This window comes from Lathyrus oleraceus, chromosome 1, assembly GCF_024323335.1.
Source record: "Lathyrus oleraceus cultivar Zhongwan6 chromosome 1, CAAS_Psat_ZW6_1.0, whole genome shotgun sequence".
NCBI classification, from domain to species: Eukaryota; Viridiplantae; Streptophyta; class Magnoliopsida; order Fabales; family Fabaceae; genus Lathyrus; species Lathyrus oleraceus.
The window spans coordinates 223,298,207-223,305,938 of NC_066579.1; the positions used below are offsets into that span (position 1 = coordinate 223,298,207).

General features: G+C 36.8%; 1 non-coding gene across 1 annotated transcript; it reads right to left on the reverse strand.

Moving 5' to 3' along the window:
* Window positions 1–6,489: 6,489 nt before the first annotated feature.
* LOC127116696 (small nucleolar RNA R71) lies at window positions 6,490–6,596 on the reverse strand. The gene has a single exon (XR_007801497.1). It is a non-coding gene; the product is annotated as a small nucleolar RNA R71 (small nucleolar RNA).
* Window positions 6,597–7,732: the final 1,136 nt, after the last annotated feature.

The window sequence follows — 7,732 nt, forward strand, 5'->3', positions numbered from 1 at the left end:
TAAACTATTTGAACTTATTTTAAGAGAATGTGCTTGAGCACTGGTGCAAATCCCTCCCTAATGGAAGCATAGACACCTATTCTGAATTATGAAAAACTTTCATGACCTTCTTTACTACAAGAAAATGACAACTAACAACTATGGTCGTCCTTAGTAGAGTGACTTAAGGTAAGAAATAAATTCTACACGCATACATCAACCAGTTAACCAAGGTAACGGTGTTTGTTAAAAGAACGAATGAAAGTCTAAAGTGATGGATTTTTGAGAAAATACTATGACTTGACAACATATTCCAAGAAAAACTAGGCCGCAAAAAAGTCTGTAATCTAAAATATTTACTAAGTAGGTATCAACCTTACAATAACTACGGGGAGAAACGATTGGTTAATGGAGAAGGTCGAGGACTGAGTATCCCCGAATTTGGTCGAGCGAAAGAAAAAGATTCTAGGAAATCTAGAGAAGAACATGAGCGAAGGCTCCACTTGAATTTGACTCACACACTTCATTAAACACATCCGAAGAAAGGCAATGTACATTCTCTAATCTTCAGTTTTCACCATACTCATCTTGAATGTTAAAATGAGTTACGCGTTGGAGTGCTAACCTTACAAATCCATCTCGCACCGCCATATCAAAGATTGACATCATCAGTTCAAGATCTCTCGTCCACCAATTGTATCTAATCCTACTTCCTGATTAGAACAAAACTCATTACACTTTATTATTAATCCAAGAAACAATATAAGGAGAAGTCTTAAACAAATTATTAAGAGTAGTATATAGAATTTGGACACACTTGTGAGGAAATCAGAAAAACTCATTAACACTTATTTATTGATCTTAACTCATGGGTTAAAATTCTTGGATTAAAGAGTATATTCACTACAATTTTACAATCAGATTTAAATAACACATTGTTGAACCTGCATTAAGCAAATTTTGAAATGCATTTGATATGTCTTTGACATTTGGTTTCATCCATATATATATATATATATATATATATATATATATATATATATATATATATATATATATATATATATATATATATATATATATATATATATATATATATATATATATATATATATATATATATATATATATATATATATATATATATATATATATATATATATATATATATATATATATATATATATATATATATATATATATGATGTGTGTGGCTAGGGGTTGTTCTAAATGCAAGTGATAATTGTTGGTAATGTCTTGGTAAGCTTAAAGAGTGTCCAAAATATTAGAAGGGATTTTCCTGTTTGAGATTATTAAATCCTTATAAATGTTCTATATAGTGGATACATATACAATTCATTCAACATCATTCGTAACAATTCATTTGAAATATGAGAAGATGATTCACTTTTTAGTTCGACATCTCCATATCGTCCGCTCCAAAAGTGTATGTAATCAATTCTGAATCGAGAATATAATGAAAGTTCTATAGGATCAAAGGACACCACACTAGAAATTGATATCAACTCAAAAGGGAAATTGAAAGGATAATCCAGAAGGGGGACCTCAAGAAATATGTGAAGGGCAGTTCCTCCAAGGCATCAGAACCTAACTTGCAAGGGCAGGATGACGTAAGAAGCCTCATTCCTAAATAAGCGAAAGAAGTATCGTAAGATGAGGGAAGTAAAGTCGCGTGCCACATGCTCACCGCCATAACGGGAGGAGTCACTGGGGGAGGAGAAACCACTTCCTCCCATAAAAAGTACGCCTCCCATATCTTGATCATAAAAGACCTCCTTGAGCCAAGACCGAGGGAGAAACCCTAGTATTAGAAGCCATTACAAATTTCTCTGAGAAAGATGCAGTTGGCATTCACCCTCACAATGATGACCCCATGGTCATCATCGCCAAATGATATGAATGGGAGATTAATAGAGTTCTAGTTGACCAGGGGAGTTGTGCAGACATCTTGTACTATAAGGTGTTTGAAAGACTTCGCCTTGACCCCGAAGACTTGAAGCTCTTCAAAGGATCCCTGTTTGGATTCTCTAGAGAACATGTACAAGTAAAGGGATACATCACCTTGAAGATCACCTTCAGAGAGCAGGATCAAGCCAAAGAAATAAAGTTTAGGTATTTGGTTATTGACGCCCCTTCTTCGTATAATATGATTATAGGGCGAGCAACTTTTAACTAGTTATATGCCATGTTGTTCACTTTGTATTTATGCTTGAAATACCCACTCCTGAATGAGTAAGTAGGGGTTATTTGAGGGGATCAGGAGACGGAGGCCAGAAAATGTTACATAGAGAGCCTAAAGCTGAAAAGAGTATGTGCTCCAGGCAGGAGAATGAAGATAATGACCTCGGGAATTAAGCCACCAGGAAAAGCCTGCAAGGGCGAGGAGGCTTCCCCTCCAGCCACTGAGCAGACTGAATATTGAAGGTCCATAGGGGTTTCCCTCTTGAGATACCTCGTTTTATTATTTTGGATCATCTATATTTGTTGGCTATTCCTGTATTTGTAGGAAACCTGAAAGCTCAAGAGAAGATCACCCATGAGGGCGATCAAAGTCGTTGGATCCTTATGTGGGATCATTGCCACACATATAGACGATCAAGATTACTGGATCCTTATGTGGGATCCTTGTCATCCATATAGTCGATCAAAGTTTCTAGATCTTATGTGGGAGCCTTGTCACCCATAGAGGCGATCAAAATTGCTAGATCCTTAAGGGGACCTTATCGTCCATAGAGGCGATTAAAATCGTTGGATCCTTAAAGGGATCCTTGCCGCCCTTAAAGGCGATCAAATTCGTCGGATCCTTGTTTCCCATAGAGGTGATTAAATTTTTTGGATCTTTAAAGGGATCTTACCGCCCATATAGGCAATTCAAATCAATGGATCCTTATATGGGACGCTTGTCACCCCTAGAGGTAACCAAAACACCATATCCCTAAAATAGGATCCCTCTTAAAATCCCCATGTAGTCAAATTGTTGCAAGAGGGACGATGATAATATTTTCTCTCAACACTAAAGGGTTAATTACACAAGTATAACAATAAAATCAATTAACATAAAAGGCGCCCTCAAGGGACATCATTGTTCATTACAATTAGAGAAATCCCCCAAAAGGGAAAATAATAACAAAAAGGTCAAAGCACGAGAAGCTATTCCTCATCCATTAGATGACCATCTTGAACCACCTTAAAAGGATCCATTGGTGTTAAATCTAGATTAATATAAAGATAGGCGACTTATATCCTTTCCCCCTCTAAATGATGGACGAAGGTCGCCACTACTTCATCTTGAGTGAAGAGACTTTCTCCTCTAGGATATCCAGCAATTACTTCAAACTCCCCACCTCTTTAAACTAGGAAAAAGCCTCAGTAGCCATTTCCTGGGTAACCGCCTTTACAACGTCCCACTTCTCCCTCAACAACCTCATTGTTGTTCCACCTTCGTGAATACTCATATTCACATGAACCACCTTGAACTTTAGTCCTTGGATGGTTCAAGAAGACTTATCCCTCTATGATTTCCCACTAAAAGGAATCTCAAAAGTTGGACTTCCAGCTGATCAAATATCCTGGTAAAATACATGTCGAGAAACAATTGATAGTCACTTGGGAAATTCTCAGGAAAGGAAAAGTGGTGAATAGAAAACTCCACTGCAGTAAAGACATGGTTATTCCATAAAGAAGGTTATGGATGGACATGTTCTTCTCTTGCTTTCTCCACCCTTTGACCTACTTTGCGACTCCCAAATTCCCCTGAGGGGTCCTCCTTCCTCTGTGGAACCTTGGGAGGACATGGCTCACCAGCTCGTGAAGTCTTGCACTTCCTTACCTGCCCGTCACTTTCCACGTCTTAGGGGAAAGGAAGAGGCATATTCGCCAACTATTGTGACATCTACATTTTCACCAAGTTCACTCTCTCTCTCGTCAAGTGGGGTCTCCGCCATATCCCCTCTGCAAGAAAGTGTTGTTGTAACACAAAAATAATAAATACAAGATTGGCTCGAAAAAGGTATTCCTTCATACCTAAGTGCTCCTCCACCCTATCACCTCCTTCATGGTCCCGAATAAAATATAGGACATAGGATTCCTTAAAATGGAAACATGTCAAAACCTGAATTACTTCGTGATCAAGGGGGAAAGAACACTTGGTTTCATCCTTTGGTAAATCCATGGATACAACATCCAGGATTAGAGATGTATCACCTCATCCTTTCACCCACACAAACTTTTCTTTCCAATCCTTGTAAGGGTTTACGAATGGCTTTAGCAGACACTCGCTTGGAAAAGGGCGCAACGCCACCCAAACGTTGTTAGGGAGAATCTCCTTCTTAAATAAATAAAGAAAAACCCCCACATCAGGAGACATGCCCAAACTGCAACAAAATATCTGAAAAGTTCTGAGTATGCTCTACACGTTGGGGTAATTAGAAAAGGGGAAACATTGATAACAGTCAAAAAGTATGCTTTAAAATAAATAAACGGAATAAAAACCTTCAACTCATTGATAACGTGAAAATTCATATATATTTCGACTTGATTCACATGCAATTTAGTGTCATTTCCATTTGCTTTTGTAGTATTATGCCGATATTATTTAACTGTTTCAGGTATTTATTGAAGAAGAGCATCCGTACGAGAAAACCGGAAAAAAGAGCAAGAAATGAAGAAAAAACACAGAAATCATCATTTTCTGGTGCATAGCATTCGCCATGCACCTCACCAGCAATGTAATCCACTTTTTAAGGCCATGACATTCACTGTGGACCTCATGACATTCTCCATGAACGTGTAGTTCAGAAAAAAAAAATAAGGAAACCAACTTCTCTACTTTTTCTCCACAATTTCCACACGACTTATGAACGTTTTCCAGTAGCATATGACTATATAGTGGTAGTTTTGATGATATTTTGATATCCAAGTTTGTACATATAAGTTTTGTTCTTGGTTTTAAATACATTCAAAAGTGATAGAGCTCTCGCATTGGGGGACTATCACACCATAACTCTTAGGATTTTTTTATTGTAAGCTTGGGTCAAAGTAATCGTGCCGACATTAGAAGTTATTTTTCGTTCCGTTATGTGTACTCGGAGTTATTTCCGCATTAATTCCAGTTTTTCAGGTTCCTTATATAATTTCTTTAATTTAATTGTATTTGTTTGAAATGTATATACTTGTAATGTTGTTGTTAATTTCCATTATCATGAAAATAATGTTTATGTTTAATATCATGTCTGACTAAATTGCTTTGAGTCCGGTATTTGAGGACCGTATTTCTGACAGGACTTGGTAATAAGTTGACGTAAACCTTTTTATATATTATTTTTCTGGTTTTAATTTTAAGTCTGAAAAGTTTTGCAGGAGAGCGAAAGCATTAAGGTTTCGAGTCAATACCACGAGAGTGTGAGGCTTGAACCGTATAGTAAACATTGGACATTAATCCTAAACACAGCGAGAGCGCTTTAGGATTAATTAGAATTTATTGGTTTTCAAAAAGGGTTTCCTGATTTAAATGGGTTAGCAAGAGGAAACATATAGTCTAGAAGTATAACTAGAGTCAACAACACGAGAGTGTGAGATAAAGGTTTTTAAATTAATATCTTTCTACTGAAAAGTGATTTAATACATTAACACACGCCTATAAATTATTGAGTCTCCGAGGTACACCGGGATCCATATTCCGGTCTCTCCTTTCTGTTATATTTTCTAAACTTTATTCTAATTTTAGTTTTAATTTCCCCAAAATCAAATTTTCATAAGCCTTAGATTTATATAGCACCAATAGATAGCGATAAGTTTTATTATTGGTCAATGTGAATTCAATATCTTTTAAATCTACGCGATACAACTATGCACTTGCAGTTAGATATTTTGATAGACTCACTAAGTCGCGATCAAGTTTTTGGCACCATTTCCAAGGACCAATTTAGTCAATATTGTAACTCTGTTGTTGCGCAGTATAGACAAATGCAACTATTTTTCCCTTTTATTCATCGGTTATATGCCAAACACTCGTTCCTAGGGGGGGTGAGCTAATACATCCCAGAAAAAAATCAAGTGTTTTATTCTAAGACGCTAAGTTAGAAAACTTCGTTTAGAATACAATATCCTATATCCTGATATGGCCTCAAATCAAAATTGTCCTCTCAAGGATTATGTTGCTCCATCTAAAGAAGAGCCACACTTGAGCATTGCACCTCATATAATCAACGCAAATAATTTCGAGTTAAAACCTTCATTGTGCAACAGAACCATATCTCTGGTAGCCCTACGGAGGACCCGAACCTTCATTTGTCAGTGTTTGGGCATTATGCAGACACGTTGAAAGCTAATGGCATCGATCCCGAAGCCATAAGATTATGTCTCTTTCCCTTTTCTTTGAGAGATAGAGCCAGAGCTTGGCTCCAATCTCTACCATCTAATTCCATAACTACATGGAACAAATTGAAGAAAGTTTTCTTAGCACGATACTTTCCACCTAGCAAAACACCTATGTTAAGAAGCCAAATCAACGAATTTAGGCAAAAAGACAATGAATCTCTTTTTGAAGCATGTGAGAGATACAAGGATATGTTAAGGATCTTCTCACATCATGGACTTGAGCCATGTATGATTATCCATACTTTCTACCATGGTCTCTTGTACAACACCAAACTAACCTTAAACATTGCAGTTGATGGCTCTATAATGGATAAACCCTACAAAGACACCTATCAACTCAAAGAAAATATAGAGCAAACCCACTACGAATGGGAAGGTGAGCGAGTTTCTACAGAGAAACCACTAATAAAGTGCAGAATAAATGAAGTAAGTGGCATAAACTAGGTCAATGCTAAAGTGGACGCACTCACTAAGAAGATCGAGAGTTTGACCGTAACTCTAGCAGCTACCATAGCTGTTGCAACATCTAATTGCGAGTTATGTGGAACCCTTGGATATAACACTCTTGAATGCCACCTATTGGCTAGAATTCCGTCTGACCAAGTAAACTATTCCCAAGAGAACCCAGACTCTAATACTTATAACCTTTGCTGGAGAAACCATCCAAATTTCTCCTATAAAAACAACAACGCGTTGTTTTCTTCAAACCCAACACTTATTGTTCCTCCAGGTTATCAAAAAGAAGCACCCGCTGCTCCTCAAGTACCTAAAAAGTTAAAACTCGAACTAATGATGGAGAACTTTATTGCAACCCAAAGAAGCACCCGCTGCTCCTCAAATACTAAAAAGAGTGGATTAAGTGTTTGGGTACAAGCCAAACGTCTCTTGGCACAAAGGTGGAAAAATGTTTGTCATACCGTAATGTTTAACCCTAAGATCCCACATGCCATTTTCATCATTGCACATAAACAAGGTCACATCTTGGTCCTTCCTTTTATCCATCTTTGAGTTTTCTTATGCAGGGATCACCAAGCACCTCTTTGATGGTGTTTTACCTTTGTGTTTATATGATTAATTTCTTATCTAACCATTAATAAAATACCAAAGTTATTTATTGTTTACCTTAAGTTTATTGTGAAAGATAGGGCTCATCAAATCAAGAGCATCTCAAAGTTTTGTGGCTTACTTATCAAGGAAAGTCAAAAGGTTCATGTGTTTATTTCCATGCCTTCTTCAATAAGAAACTTAAAGCTTTGAGCAATTCAATCAAGAGGAAATAAAGGAAACCTTATTTTCAGTTCATATTATCACACATGTACTTTTAAGTGCAAGAAAAGTCCAAATATACAACCTT